This window comes from Pelophylax lessonae (assembly GCF_965119305.1).
Source record: "Pelophylax lessonae genome assembly, chromosome: 1".
NCBI lineage: Eukaryota > Metazoa > Chordata > Amphibia > Anura > Ranidae > Pelophylax > Pelophylax lessonae.
Genome location: NC_138768.1, coordinates 161,682,890 through 161,699,521, shown reverse-complemented (window position 1 = coordinate 161,699,521; position 16,632 = coordinate 161,682,890). Strand labels below are relative to the sequence as shown.

The following is a 16,632-nucleotide window of genomic DNA, read 5'->3' as shown; positions in this document are numbered from 1 at the left end:
TATCATTTCCAGATCATATTTCCGTTATTCTCACACACATTTACTTGCTTGAATTCTGTGATTTGTATTTACTATGCACTGTCTACTGAACTACAGAGGTGCTGAGAGGAGGAGTTTCAGGAGGAGGAGTCAGAACAGGTATTATGGGATATTTGTCCTTAGAGGTTGAAAGTAAATAGCAGCGAGAAAGCTGCAAAGCATGCAGGGAATTCAGGAAGTTTTGGAAAGAGATACCCAGCAGACAGGCAGCACTTATAACATGAAAGGAGATTTTTCAAGAAAGCTTATATTGGATTGTTTAATATAACTATTGTTTATGTTGCTATTGCAATCCTTATGTTGTGAAATGAAAGTGTATGCTGTGACCATAGAACTCCTTTAACCATAACCTAATAGTTAACTTGTCAACTTCAAGTGATTGTAAAGTCACGTGTTTTTTTATTTTAATAACAAACATGCCATACTTACCTCCTCTGTGCATAGTTTTGCATAGAGCAGCCCGGATCCTCCTCTTCTTGGGTCCCTCTTCGCTGCTCCTGGCCCCTCCCTCCTTTTGAGTGCCCCCAGAGCAAGCAGCTTGCTTTGGGGGCACCTGAGCCGAGCTGCAGCTCCATGTGTCCATTCAGACACAGGGCTGCCATTTGGCCCCACTCCCTCTCTCTCCTGATTGGCTAACTGAGTTTGATTGACAGCAGCGGGAGCCAATGGCAACGCTGCTAGGTCTCAGCCAATCAGGAGGGAGAGTCCTGGACAGCCGAGGGACTCATGAACATCGCTGGATAAAGATAGGGCTCAGGTAAATATTAGGGGGGTTGACGCAGCTGCTACACGCAGAAGGCTTTTTATCCTAATGCATAGAATGTATTAAGATAAAAAAAAACTTCTGCCTTTACAAATCCTCTAACATAACCCCCCCAAACACAAACTCTAAATTGCGCTCTAATGCTTAAAGTGATATTAAACCCAGAACCCTGCATTCAGTATATCTGGTCTTTTCTCATCAGCTGTATATAGCAGTCTTGTGACTTCTATTAGTGTCTGGTTAAAGCTTGTAGGAGGGGTTTTCATTCTCCTCTGACTGTCTAATGAAGCTGCAGGACCCCTGACCCACTGTCAGTGCTGATTGGTCCTGTGCTGATTACATGCACTCTCCCAAGAAAAAAAACTCTTTAGCATTACACACCAAACTGAGCATGTGCAGCGTGTCCCCATAGACTCTGTTCTATCAGGAAATGAATTGGGGACAGTGGAAGAAGGGAAGGAACAGAGAAGACAGGATCACACAGTCTTCATACACAATGCAAAGTATTAACCCCTTAGGTTCCACAGTGAGTATAACGAGCGTGCTTTACTGCATAAACACACTGATTTTAGTATTGTGGGTTTAGTAACACTTTAACCACTCCCTCAGCACTTAACACTAGGGGCAAATCGTGTTCTAGACATAGATAAACCGGAAGCACACATTCACCCTATCATTAAAAAATGACACAAGCGTTGATGTTGCCTCTTTCAGTTAGATTGCAGCTGTCAAGTGCTCTGAAAAAAACCTTTTTCTTCTGGTTTTCATAGATTATCCCAACTATACTTTAGATCACTAATACTAGGCATAATTGATTTTCTACAAAGAACTAAATCCAGTCAACATAAGGAAGCCAATTTGCAGAAATCCATTAGCACATATATTCATTCCTGCACTGTGTTCATTATTTTAAATAATTCAGGGCTGTCTACAAATGTAAACCTTCAAGGGTGATTGTAATCATATTAAAATAAATGGACACAGGTCCTGAGGTACATTTAGTTAATTTCAAAAGAAACTACGACATATGAGAAATAGAAATGCTCAAATAAACTAATATTCCTCTATCTAAACAAGATTTACTCTCAGGCCATGTTCTTTTGTTGTATTAAAATAAACTTTAATCATATATATTGCTAATTCTACCATAGCGCACGTATACTATATTGGTCCAAAATGATTGTAGCTGAACTACAAAGATGAAAATAAATAATGAAGGGGGAGGAATGAAGGGTTGCTGATGTGCACTACCCAATATTATTTTCTTCTACGTAACAGATGTAATGGTGTACTGTGGAAGTAGTAAGTACACTCATGTCCCCAGTAATTGGCATTGCCTATTTAGCATAAATTACATTTTGTAGAATGTTTGCATAACTGCCCACCAGTCACTTACACTGACTTTGTGAAGCCTTACCTTTCCCGCTCTAATACCACCTAGCTCCCTCTGCGACACCAAAGGCGACACCTGAGATCCTCTTGAGGCATCATGACTGCACCCTATTTCCAGCTGCTGGTGTATTTGGCAAAAATAGATTTAAAGGAATTCTGCTCGCATACCTTGTGCCCAAGCAGCACTTTGAGCCTGCTACCAAGCCTTCCAAAATGTGTTAATTGCTTGTTCCACATGACTTTCATGTGCCTTCATGTGCTCCTTAATTGTATTTGCTTGTCTGATACCTGTCCCAACTCCAAGCCTATACTTTAGTTCTACGTTGCCTCAGACCTGTTCCAGCGTGCTTGGTATGGTCCACAGTCCTGCTGCCTGGTCAAGGTTGCTGTTTGTGCATTAAGCTCCATATCTGTGTCCCTGCTGGCTTTGGTGTTGTATACAATCCTACTGCCTGGACAGGTTCAGCACACTCCAGATACATGCTTTAGTTTGACCTGATGTGATCTGTAGCCCTTAGTTCCTCTTCTTTACATGGCTCCGGTCCACTCTTTAGCTATTGATACGCACTTGTGCCCTACAATTTCGTCTACCATAATTCATTTTTACACAGTAGAGCTGCGTGAACCTATGGGGTCCAGAGAAGGGGTCCCTGGTGGATATACTGGCTGACCTTTAGGTTCTACACTTCAGGGAATTTAACATCTCTTGCTTATACTTGTGTCCACTATTCACCTTTGTGACACTCCTCCATGCAAAATTTCTTCACTTGCAAGATGTTTGTGGGTTCTCCCTGTCATTCATTGCAGGAGGCTTCATTGGCAGACTTGATCTGGATTTACTTTTCTCAGAAAACCATTTTCAGTATTACAGTATCTCACAAAAGTGAATACACCCCTCACATTTTTGTAAATATTTTATTATATCTTTTCATGTGACAACAATGAAGAAATTACACTTTGCTACAATGTAAAGTAGTGAGTGTACAGCTTGTATAACAGTGTAAATTTGCTGTACCCTCAATATAACTCAACATAGCCATTAATGTCTAAACCGCTGGCAACAAAAGTGAGTACCCCCCTAAGTTAAAATGTCATAATTGAGCCCAAAGTGTCAATATTTCGTGTGGCCACCATTATTTTCCAGCACTGTATTAACCCTCTATGGCATTGAGTTCACCAGAGCTTCACAGGTTGCCACTGGAGTCCTCTTCCACTTCTCCATGATGACATCACGGAGCTGGTGGATGTTAGAGACCTTGCGCTCCTCCACCTTCCGTTTGAGGATGCCACACAGATGCTCAATAGGGTTTAGGTCTGGAGGCATGCTTGGCCTGTTCATCAGCTTTACTGTCACCTTCTTTAGCAAGGCAGTGGTTGTCTTGGAGGTGTTTGTGGTCATTATTATGTTGGAAAACTCAAGTCTCGGAAGGGAGGGGATCATGCTCTGCTTCAGTATGTCACAGTACATGTTGGCATTCATGGTTCCCCCAATGAACTGTAGCTCCCCAGTGCCGGCAGCACTCATGCAGCCCCAGGCCATGACACTCCCACCACCATGCTTGACTGTAGGCAAGAGATACTTGTCTTTGTACTCCTCAACTGGTTGCCGCACACACACTTGACACCATCCGAACCAAATAGGTTTATCTTGGTCTCATCAGAGCACAGGACATAGTTCCCTTACTCCATGTCCTTAGTTTGCTTGTCTTCAGCAAACTGTTTGCGGGATTTCTTGTGCATCATCTTTAGAAGAGGCTTCCTTCTAGAACGACAGCCATGCAGACCAATTTGATGCAGTGTGCATCATATGGTCTTAGCACTGACAGCCTGACCCCCTACCCCTTCAACCTCTGCACCAATACTGGCAGCACTCATACGTCTAGTTCCCAAAAACAACCTCTGGATATGGTGCTGAGCTACCAAGCCTTCCAAAATGTGTTAATTGCTTGTTCCACATGAATTTCATGTGCCTTCATGTGCCTTCATGTGCTCCTTAATTGTATTTGCTTGTCTGATACCTGTCCCAACTCCAAGCCTATACTATAGTTCTAAGTTGCCTCAGACCTGTTCCAGCTTACTTGGTGTGGTCCACAGTCCTGCTGCCTGGTCAAGGTTGCTGTTTGTGCATTAAGCTCCATATCTGTGTCCCTGCTGGCTTTGGTGTTGTATACAATCCTACTGCCTGGACAGGTTCAGCACACTCCAGATACATGCTTTAGTTTGACCTGATGTGATCTGTAGCCCTTAGTTCCTCTTCTTTACATGGCTCCTGTCCACTCTTTAGCTATTGATACGCACTTGTGCCCTACAATTTCGTCTACCATAATTCCTTTTTACACAGTAGAGCTGCGTGAACCTATGGGGTCCAGAGAAGGGGTCCCTGGTGGATATACTGGCTGACCTTTAGGTTCTACACTTCAGGGAATTTAACATCTTTTGCTTATACTTGTGTCCACTATTCACCTTTGTGACACTCCTCCATGCAAAATTTCTTCACTTGCAAGATGTTTGTGGGTTCTCCCTGTCATTCATTACAGGAGGCTTCATTGGCAGACTTGAGCTGGATTTACTTTTCTCAGAAAACCATTTTCAGTAGTGCAGTATCTCACAAAAGTGAATACACCCCTCACATTTTTGTAAATATTTTATTATATCTTTTCATGTGACAACAATGAAGAAATTACACTTTGCTACAATGTAAAGTAGTCAGTGTACAGCTTGTATAACAGTGTAAATTTCCTGTACCCTCAAAATAACTCAACACAGCCATTAATGTCTAAACTGCTGGCAACAAAAGTGAGTACTCCTCTAAGTTAAAATGTCAAAATTTGGCCCAAAGTGTCAATATTTTGTGTGGCCATCATTATTTTCCAGCACTGCCTTAACCCTCTTGGGCATTGAGTTCACCAGAGCTTCACAGGTTGCCACTGGGGTCCTCTTCAACTCCTTCATGACGACACCATGAAACTGGTGGATGTTAAGAGACCTTTTGCTCCTCCACCTTCTGTTTTGAGGATACCCCACAGATGCTTAATAGGGTTTAGGTCTAGAGACATGCATGGCCCGTTCATCACCTTTACTATCAGCTTCTTTAGCAAGGCAGTGGTTGTCTTGGAGGTGTTTGTGGTCATTATTATGTTGGAATACTGCCCTGCGGCCCAGTCCCCGAAGGGAGAGGATCATGCTCTGCTTCAGTATGTCACAGTACATGTTGGCATTCATGGTTCCCCCAATGAACTGTAGCTCCACAGTGCCGGCAGCACTCATGCGGCCCCAGGCCATGACACTCCCACCACCATGCTTGACTTCAGGCAAGGCACACTTGTCTTTGTACTCCCTACCTGGTTGCCCCACACACACGCATGACACCATCTGAACCAAATAGGTTTATCTTGGTCTCATCAGACCACAGGACATAGTTTACTTAATCCATGTCCATAGTCTTCAGCAAACCGTTTGCGGGCTTTCTTGTGCATCATCTTTAGAAGAGGCTTCCTTCTGGGATGACAGCCATGCAGACCAATTTGATGCGGTGTGCGGCTTATGGTCTCAGCACTGACAGGCTGACCTCCTACCCCTTCAATCTCTGCAGCAATGTTCACAGCACTCATACGTCTAGTTCCCAAAGACAACCTCTGGATATGGTGCTGAGCTTGTGCACTCAACTTCTTTGGTCGACCATGGCGAGTCCTGCTCTGAGTGGAACCTGTCCTGTTAAACCACTGTATGGTCTTGGCCACCGTGCTGCAGCTCAGTTTCAGGGTCTTGGCAATCTTCTTATAGCCTAGGCCATCTTTATGTAGAGCAACCATTCTTCTTTTCAGATCCTCAGAGAGTTCTTTGCCATGAGGTGCCATGTTGAACTTCCAGTGACCAGTATGAGAGAGTGAGAGCGATAACACCAAATTTAACAAACCTGCTTCCCATTCACACCTGCGACCTTGTAACACTAACAAGTCACATGACACCGGGGAGGGAAAATGGCTAATTGGGCCCCATTTGGACATTTTAACTTAGGGGTGTACTCACTTTTGTTACCAGTGGTTTAGACATTATTGGCTGTGTGTTGAGTTATTTTGAGGGGACAGCTAATTTACACTGTTATACAAGCTGTACACTCACTACTTTACATTGTAGCAAAGTGTAATTTCTTCATTATTGTCAAATGAAAAGATATAATAAAATATTTACAAAAATGTAAGGGATGTACTCACATTTGTTTGTGACTTACTGTATGTGAGCTTGAGTATTTTTATCAATGACTGCTTGATGTGTGTGTGGTTGGACTGCCTTGCTCCTCTGATTATACGCATCAGGCTGGGCTGTGCGGGCTCCCTGCACTGATGCATTGACAGGTTGCACCCTCTTGTAGCAGTACTATTTTGGATTTTCACCTCCCATCTGAAGTGGGGTGTAAAACGCAGAAATCCTGGCCACATCTATAATTAACGCAAGTCTACTGCTTGATGTTTAATCTGTAATGTTAGGCTTGGTGCTACAATAGCATAGTTAAATAGAATGAATTTGTCGGGCAGTAGATATGGGCGGGTCATTAGGAGGTACATTTGTAGTATTTTATGAGGATGCAATAATTTTGTTTGTATAACTGTAATTTTAACTTTGAAATCGCTTTGTTATATCAATAAATAAGTAAATTATTTTAGCATGATAGTTTCTTGAGAGGTAACACCTTAAAAGTCCAATTTCCACCCATTTTCCTTTTGTATACATTTTTAACTGGGATGCAGTTTTATCACACTGATACACCCATACAGTTTTGGGTTTCCCTGCATGAAATACCAATTTTAACCACGTAAGACAAAGCCTTTTTCTGACACTTGTTGCCTACAAGTTAAAATCATTATTTTTTGCTAGAAAATTACTTAGAACCCCCAAACATATATATACAGGTGCATCTCATAAAATTAGAATATCATCAAAAAGTTCATTTATTTCAGTAATTCAATTCAAAAAGCGAAACTCATATATTTTATATAGATGTAATACACACAAAGTGATCTATTTCAAACATTTCTTTCTTTTGATTTTGATGAATTTGGCTTACAGCTATTGAAAACCCAAAAATTTAGTATCTCAGAAAATAAGAATGTTACATAAGACCAATAAAAAAAAAAGGATTTTTAATACAGAAATGTTGGCTTACTGAAAAGTATGTCCATGTATAGTATGCACTCAATACTTGGTTGGGGCTCCTTTTGCATGAACTCCTGCATCAGTGTGGCGTGGCATGGAGGTGATCAGCCTGTGGCACTGCTGAGGTGTTATAGAATGCCAGGTTGATGGGTAGCGACCTTCAGCTAATTTTGGACTTGATAAAACACAATAAACCAACACCAGCAGATGACATGGCTCCCCAAAACATCACAGACTGTAGAAAATTTTGAATTTCATTTGAATATTATAGTTACATATTTACATAGTTAGTGAGGTTGAAAAAAGACACCAGCTCATTCAGTTTAACCTATGATTAGTGTGTGTGTTTTCTGTCAATAGTACATTATATACCCCTTTATGTTGTGATCGTTAAGGTGCCCATCTAATAGTTTTTTTTAAACTATCGATGCTCCCTGCTGATACCACTGCTTGTGGAAGAGAATTTCACATTACCACTCTGACAGTAAAGAACCCTTTATGCAGTTTAAGGTTAAACCACTTCTCTTCTAAATTTAGTCAATGGCCGCGTGTCATTTTAAAGCCCCTTTCGCTGAAAATTTTGTTCCCTTTGCTAGGGTCGCCTGTACAGTATTTGTACATTGATATCATATCCCCTCTCAAGCGTCTCCTCTCCAGAGAGTTAAATGCTTGTAGTCTTTCCTCATAGCTGAAGTCCTCCATTCCCTTTATTAGCTTTGTTGCCCTTCTCTGGACTCTCCCCAGTTCCAGTTCCAGCACATCTTTCCTAAGGGACCGGGGCCCAGAACTGGACAGCATACTCAAGATGCGGCCAGACCAGAGTCTTGTAGAGTGGGAGAATTATCGTTTTATCTCTGGAGTGAATCCCCTTTTTTATACATCCCAGTATTTTGTTGGCTTTGCTTGCAGCAGCTTGGCTGAGCTTGTCGTCTTCTAGGACCCCCAGGTCCTTTTCCATTTTAGATTCCCCCCAAGGTTCTCCCCCTAGTGAGTAATTTGTGTTTATATTTCTGGCACCCAAATGCATTACCTTACATTTTCCAACAATAAACCTCATTTGCCATGTAGATGCCCACCCCATTATTTTGTTCAGGTCTTCTTGTAAGTTTTCCACATCCTGTGTAGAAGTTATTGCCCTGCCTAGTTTAGTATCACCTGCAAATACTGAGATTGAGCTATTTATTCCATCCTCGACATCGTTTATGAATAAATAAAACAGGATTGGTCCCAGGACAGAGCCTGGGAGACCCCACTTTCCACACCAGAATGTTCTGAGTATTCGCCATTTATCACCACCTTCTGGACTCGCCCCTGAAGCCAGTTTTCAATCCAGGTACTCACTCTATGGTCCATACCTACTAGTGGTGCACCGAAATTTCGGCAACCAAAATTTTCGGCCGAAAATGGGCCTATCCCATTTTTGCCAAAAACGGGTCATATATTACAAAAATGAATTGCCATTGCAGCAGCAGCTTTTAACTTTAGCTTATATGGTGCGTGACAGGCCGCTGCCGGCTCCCAAGACCCGCCGTTTGTACCTCCCCGCTCGCCCTGTGCTAGACTGGTTGCTAGAATCGCCAGCTGCCTGGCATCTAGCAACCAGTGACGTCACGGTCCCAAGAGGAAAGCAAGGCCGAGAAGAAGACCCAGCATGCAGAGCAGAGGAGAATCTTCCTTGTCCTCCTCCGTGCCTATTACTGACTCTCTGGCTCCACCCACCTCCTCCCTCCATCTTCTACTGTATGGCCGCTGCTGATAGGAAGGATAGGAGCAGAATCAGAGTCAACCTGCTATCTGTGAGGAGCAGTGAGTGATACATATTATGTGTTATGATTTGCATCAATTTTTCCCTATACTTAGCTACCCCCTGGCACTATACCTGTATAATACAGCTATGGGACAGGTATATAGTGCCAGGAGCATCTATATACAGGCTTTTACCAATTTTAATGAATTTGGGGGAAAAAAGTCATTTTCGGTTTCGGTTTTTGGCCAAGGGCATCCTGAATTTTCGGTTTCAGTTAAGGCCCAGAATTTTCATTTCGGTGCATCCCTAATACCTACATACCTTAGTTTGTACAGTAAACATTTGTGGGGGACTGTATCAAATGCCTTTGCAAAGTCCAGATACACTACATCTACAGGCTTTCCTTTATCTAGATGGCAGCTCACTTCTTCATAGAAGGGTAACACCTCAGCAGTGCCACAGGCTGATCGCCTCCATGCCATGCCACATTTATGAGGTATTTCATGCATGAGCCCCGACCAAGTATTCAGTGCATACTATACTGTATATGGGCATACTTTTCAGTGAGCCAACATTTCTGTATTAAAAGTCCTTTTTTTATTTCTCTAATGGAATATTCAAATTTTCTGAGATACTGAATTTTGGGTTTTCAGTAGCTGTAACCCATGGTCATCAAAATGAAAAGAAAGAAAAATGCTTGAAATATATCACTAATGCATCTATATAAAATATACGAGTTTCACTTTTTGAGTTAAATTATTGAAATAAATTAACTTTTTGATGATATTCAAATCGTATGAGATGCACCTTTATATATATATATATATATATATACAGTATATACTGTATATATTATCCAATGGTTGCTGCTGCACTCAAATCAGGGATAAAACAATGGGCCCGGGTGCACAGCAAAGACTGTAGTGCATATAAACTAAAAATGAGAGCGGCACTCACGGAACTTGGAAGATGAACGCACAATAATGTTTTTTTTTTCGACATTTTGACAAGACACAAGCTCGTCTTTCTTAGGATATATATATATATATATGTGTATATACTGTATATATATATTTTTTTTTTATAGCAGAGACCCTCGAGAATAAAATAGCGGTCATTGCAATATTTTATGTCACACTGCATTTGCTCAAACGTAATTTCTTTTTGAAAAAAAATACACTTAAAAAAAAAAAAAAAAAACAGAAAAGTTAGCCCAATTTGTATACCTGTTACTGTTACTGTGACCAAACAACTCTGTTTTTGATTTATCAGTTAAAAGCACATTTTTCCAGAAGGCCTGGTCTGATCTTGCTCAAATGTTCTTTTTAGACAGGAAATACTTTCCCCTGACACATCTTTCATGACATTTTGGGATTCTTGGAGACTTCTTTTAGCATCAAAAGGTCAGCTGTTGAGCTCAGTTTGCTGGGTCAGCCCAGCAAATTAGTAGTCATTTGAAATCTACAGCACTTTATTTTCCATGCAGGGGAATTGCAATCTTTGTAACCAACCACATGCTTCTTTCTAAAGGCCATAAAGAGCTCTTGATCTTGGCATGATGACACCACACAAGTCAAAAGCAAAGGGAACACTAGACCCTGGGTATCTAGATTTAAATAAGACGGGTTCTATTTGCAAATTCCTTAAAAAAACTGGTCTAATCATTTGCACCTAAAATTGAATGTTTGATTCTAATTCTTGATTTTGAAATAGTGTAAAATTAAGTGTGCACTTACTTTTACCATGTGACAAATTTGTATTTTATTTCTAGATTTTTCCATTACTCAGCAAATAATAAAAACATGTTTTTTAATTAAAACAGTGCTCTAAAATATCCCTAAAAATATGTAGGTTGGTTGAGTCCTATCTTCTTTCTTCTTTCCAAGGGGACTGTGACATTCTGAACTTTTTGGGTTGATTAGCCTTCCTGCACCCTAATTGAGGGTCAGACAACTGGATCTTGCCCCATGAGAAGATAATTTGGCTAGACACCTTCCTTTAGTCTCACCTATTCCCCTCCTCTAGCACCTTCAACACCCCCCCCCCCCCCCCCACACACACACACATTTTTTGCGTGTGTGTCCCTTCGCCACCCTTTTCTCGTTTTACTTTTTTCTCAACTTCTTTACTGTTAATCTTTTTTTGCAGCTACAGCTAGGTATATACTGACTTTCAACCAGTAAACTGAATGAAAAAAAAGCTTACAGATTCCTGAATCCACACAAGCAATGTCAATGCATAGATCTTGCCTGCTGTGATATTGTATTCTGACAGCAGGATCCCCAATCCCTCCACTTTTTTATAACAGAGGAACTGACATGCATTTCGATCTGTACGTACCCAGCTTTACTCTACACCAGGTTTTTCAGCCTTAGGTTTTTCCATGTGGTATCCTCCATCGTGCAATCCTGTTGCATATCTAAGCTTACATTACTCTCATAGCTTTAAATGATTTATGTACTGTTTATTTTCTACCAGGGACTCTAACAATTTTGTCATGCAAACCATGTATTCTTTTATGAAGTTTATTCTTTGTAATCCAGTGTTGTACCCATTTTGGTTGCTCTATACTCAACTATCAACAGAAACTATCATGTGTCTGTATTATCAAAACTAGTCATAGAGTTTATTCAAGTTAACTGATGCTGCTAGCTTTGAACCAGATGGTAAAGTGACAACTTTAGGTAAATTTTCTTTTTGTTCATGCTAGATAAAGTGTGACAGTTGCAGTCCAGGACAGGTAATGTTTGGTTGCTGGGAGCATGGAAAGGGTTGGAGATGTAAGCACGGAGTTTAGGGCAGGAAGGGAGGATGAGGGGCACTTGGTGTCAGCGGCTGGGTGTGCTTTGGAAGCATGGGACATAGAGTGTGCACAGTCTGGTTGAGATAGGGGATATAGACAGGATGGTACCGGTATGCGGGTAAGAGCATGAGGGTGCAGGTTTGGTGGGGGGTGGGGAAGCTTTCAGGTGCTGTGTTGACAATGCAGGGGGTAGGGTAAGGTATTGAGATAGCCTGCAAGCGCATTGGTGATGAGGGTGCAGGTATGGGAGTAGAGGAGCAGTGTACAGCTGCCAAGGTCGAAGTGGGGAGAGGTGGGTTCAAGGGCCAGGATGGTGCATTGGTAAAAGTTGCAGGTTTGGGAGCAGGGTACAGTGGTGTGAAAGGAACATGGGGCAGGCATGAAGGTAAGATTGGGGGAAAGAATTCACAGGGAAGTGGAGGGAGGCAGAGTCCACATGCAGTGGTGGAAGGAAGAGTGCAGTCACAATGTTTGGTGAGAGAATGGGACATTGGTTGGTAAAAAATGTAGGGGTGTAGTTTCAAAGGGTACCAAGAAATCAGGGGCAGCAGGTACAGGTGAAGTGGTGAAAGGCAAAGTACAGATTCAGTGGTGAAAGGACTGCAGCCATGGAGGTAAAGTGAACTTCATGGAATTTTTTTTATTTTATTTCATATACAACTCTGTATTGGAGCATTTGTTTATTTTGCTATGGTATACCAGAAAAATCCTGTAATAAACTCTAGAAATGTGAAATGGTGTGGAAAGACATGGCTAAATGGTAAATACTATTATGGAACATTTAGATCTGTAAATTAGAGGGCATGTGTCAGTTTAATCAATTAGCTTTTAAAACTCTAGTATTTTGACACCTGCGATGCAACCTATATACTGCTTGTCGCTGAAGTGGAGCTACTTCACTGCTATTTCATATTCAGTAAAGAGTGCTCCAGGCATTTGCTTGGCCCTAGGCAAGACCATGTCATGCTGGAACAGATGGACGCTGTACTCTGTAGCCAGGATGTGCAATGTCTAATTCATATTAGACTTGGCTCTGTCTAGGTAAAATGTTGGTACTGGACATGCTTAAATTACCTTACTAAAGTAATATGGAACAGATTTTGTCAAATGATTTCTGACACCTGTTCTTGCTCAGAAAATCAAGCCGGGGGACTTTCTTTAGGGATTTTGATCAAGCCACAGAGGCATTATATTTTTAAAGCCAAACTCCAACCAGAATCTTTTTTTAATTTTATTTTATGGGTTGCATGATGAACGTGTAGACGTGTGGATTTGATTGCTTTATGCTCCTTCCTGTTCCAGTGACACATATTATTCTCACTTCTGCCTTCTAATGTAACAGGGACAAAGAATGGGGGAAAATCTATCCAATGTAGGCACTACAATACTAAAAGTTTCTTAATTTGGCTTTATTATTAAATTTTTTTGGATTTCTTTTTTTTTTTTTTTGCAGAAAATACTTTATACCACCATTGTGTAGTGTGTAACCAGACCACAAAATTAAGGCGCAATTCACACCTAAAATGCAAACACACATAAAGTGCATCCCAAACGCAGCGCATCTAAAGGTTTGAACTGAGCTTTATTGATAACAACATATGATGATTAACTTCACTAAAAAAGAGAAGTATGGGAATAGCAAAAAAAAAAAATCCATACACCGCTAGATGGCTGCAGCACTGGTCCCAGCGGCAGCTGTCTTCCCCTGGCACTACCCCGAAAACTACTCTGAGCGATCAAACACCACTGATTTCTCAGTTCTCCATCTCCACCCTGAGCAGAGAGTAGTTACTGTCAATCACCTGGATTCTGCTCTGCCCCTCCAATGCTCACATGAGCGCTGGGCTGTGGAGGGGCTGGCTCAGGCTCTCTTGCTGAGAGGCTGAGCCAGCTGCCAGTTCAGGCATCTGGGTGGATTCCAACTGTAAAAAACATTTGGCCCTCTGTCGGCTGAAAATAGGAAACAGGAGTGCAGAATAAACTGCACTCCTGTGATCCATAGGAGAGGTACAACCCAAATAGCTTCAGCTATACTACTTTAAATAACCATGTAAAAAGATTATGCCTATTTATGTATTTCATCTGCACATGGCTGGATAATTAAAGTCATTATCAACAAAATTTATTGTGTGAACATGCTCAATTACTTTGGTAAATCTTTCCCAGTCTGTCACTTTGCCCATTCATAGAAAATTGATTAAATTAAATTGTTAGTTTGTAGAAATAACCCCAACCACAGATACCAACCTTTGCCACTCTTCTGTCACCGCTCCATGGCTTGATCAGAGTTTTGGTTAAATCCCTAATCCTTCCCGTTACGGAGGACCATGGGATCCCCTCCAAGAATGAAGTGATTGGGCATGATTGGCCAATCACCATTCCTGAACACGGACATGTGAGGATGCAGAGAAGGATGTTTAACACACAGAAATTAAAAAAACTAAACAGTAAAGTTAGCCCAGTTTTTTTTGTATATTGTGAAAGATGTAAGTAGATACCTAACATGTTACGGTTAAAAACTGCGCACACTCGTGGTATGGTGACAAAGTACGGTACTTAAAAATCTCCCTAGGCAACGCTTTAAAATTTTTTAACGGTTACCAGTTTAGAGTTACAGAGGGGGTCTTTTTCTAAAGTTATTGCTCTCGCTCTGACAATCGCGGCGATACCTCACATGTGTGATTTGAACATCGTATTCATTTGCAGGCACGACTTACATATACATCTTCTTTTCTGTGTGAACTCATGGCGACAGGGGCACTTTAAACATTTTTTTTTCCTATTTATTTAATTTTTTTTTTTATTTTAACAGTTTTTTTTTTTTAATCTGATCACTTTTATTGCCGTCACAAGGAATGTAAAAATCAATTGTGACAGTAATAGGCAGTGACAGGTATTCTTTATGGGTGGATCTGGGGTGTAAAAGACCCCAGACCCCTCCACTGCACTTCAAAATATTCAAAAACCCGAAATCTGCATTTTTGAATACCAACAGTTTTTTTAAATCTGCGTCATTGGCAGCTGAGTAAACCGGAAGTGACTTCGTGATCGGAGACCCGATCGAAGCCAAATCCGGCTTAGTTCGGGACTCCAATCAGCTGTCAAACGTTCCGGCTGGTTGCAGGTAGTTAACCACTTCCGCACTGCTCACTGTGCAGCTACTGCGGCACAGTGGCTCGTTATCGTCTGGCGACGTAGGTCTACTTCACCAGACATTCCGCTCTCGTCGGCGCGCGCGCACCGCCGGAGGCTCGCTCCCACTGTATTCAGTTACAGCGGGAGTCGGGCCAGGGGAGGAGCGGCGGCGATCACCGCTGCTCTTCCCCGATCGTCGGGGATCTAGTGTGGAAATCCGTCCGCTTGTGTAAACAAGGCGGGCGGATCTCCTAAGTGACAGTCAGGGTCAGATTGCAGGGTTCAGCATAGCTGAACCTGCGATCTGTCCCTGTGTCACTCAGTCCCCTCCCCCCACACATCTCAGTAAGCACCAGGCATACATTAACCCCTCCCTCTCCAATAAAAATTAACCCCTTCCCTGCCAGTGTCATTTTTACAGTAACAGTGCATATGTATAGCACTGATTACTGCAGTAATGTCACTGGTACCCCCAAAAGTGTCAAAAATGTCAGTCAAGGGTCCGATCTGTCTGCCGCAATGTCGCAGTCCCGCAAAAAAAATCGCAGATCGCCGCCATTACTCGTTAAAAAAAAACAACCAAAATGACAGAAATCTTTCCCTTAGTTAGTAAACGCAATAACTTTAGCGCAAACCAATCAAAATACCCTTTTTGCGATTTTTTTTTTTTTTTACCAAAAATATGTAGCAGAAAACACATTGGCCTAAAATGTTAAATTTTGATTTTTACATTTTGGGGGGGGGTGAATTTCATATAAAAAAATTTGAAAAATATTGTTATTTTTTCAAAATTGTCGCTCTTTTTTGGTTTATAGCGCAAAAAGTAAAAATTGCACAGGTGATCAAATACCACCAAAAGAAAGCTCTATTTGTGGGGGAAAAAAGGACGTCAATTTAATTTGGGTACAGCGTCGCACGACCGCGCAATTGTCCGTTAAATTAACGCAGTGCCGAATCGCAAAATATGGCCTGGTCAGCAATGGGGTAAAATCTTCCGGTCTTAAAGCGGTTAAAAATACGCTCATTGAAAAAAATTTTGTCAAAGACATGTAGCTAAATACATTTTGGCCTAAATATATGACAAAAATTGAATATATTGGATATTTTTTAACTGTCAAAGTAGAAAAATATTGTTATTTTTTCAAAATTGTCGCATTTTTTATTATCGCAAAAAATGAAAATCGCAGAGATGATCAAATACCACCAAAAGAAAGCTATGTTTATGGGAAAAAAAGGACGTAAATTTAGTTTGGGTACGGCATTGCATGACCGCGCAATTATCAGTTAAAGTCGCACAGTGCTGAATCGCAAAAAGTGGCCCAGACTTAAGACAGCAAAATCCTCTGGTGGTAAAGTGGTTAAAAGACACAAAAGTCTAAATCAGAGGTCTGGGTCAGGTTTGAACAGAAGTATATGCATATAGGTGGTTATGACTGTGGCTATATTTTAGACTACCATTCCATCATTGGTTGTGCTCCTGTCACCTATATAAAATGATACCATCATCGTTTATACTGGTAAGACTTGGTAATTAAATAACAGACATGTCTTAAGAATGCCTAGTTAGAATACAGAGCACCGTTTCCATGTCTCTACTAG

At 41.3% G+C, this 16,632-nt stretch overlaps 1 protein-coding gene across 4 annotated transcripts in view; it reads left to right on the top strand.

The window, feature by feature from the left end:
• The window catches only part of MCTP1 (multiple C2 and transmembrane domain containing 1), a 1,122,980-nt gene that overhangs the window by 300,703 nt on the left and 805,645 nt on the right, over positions 1-16,632 (top strand). The gene's annotated exons all lie outside the window — the stretch shown is intronic.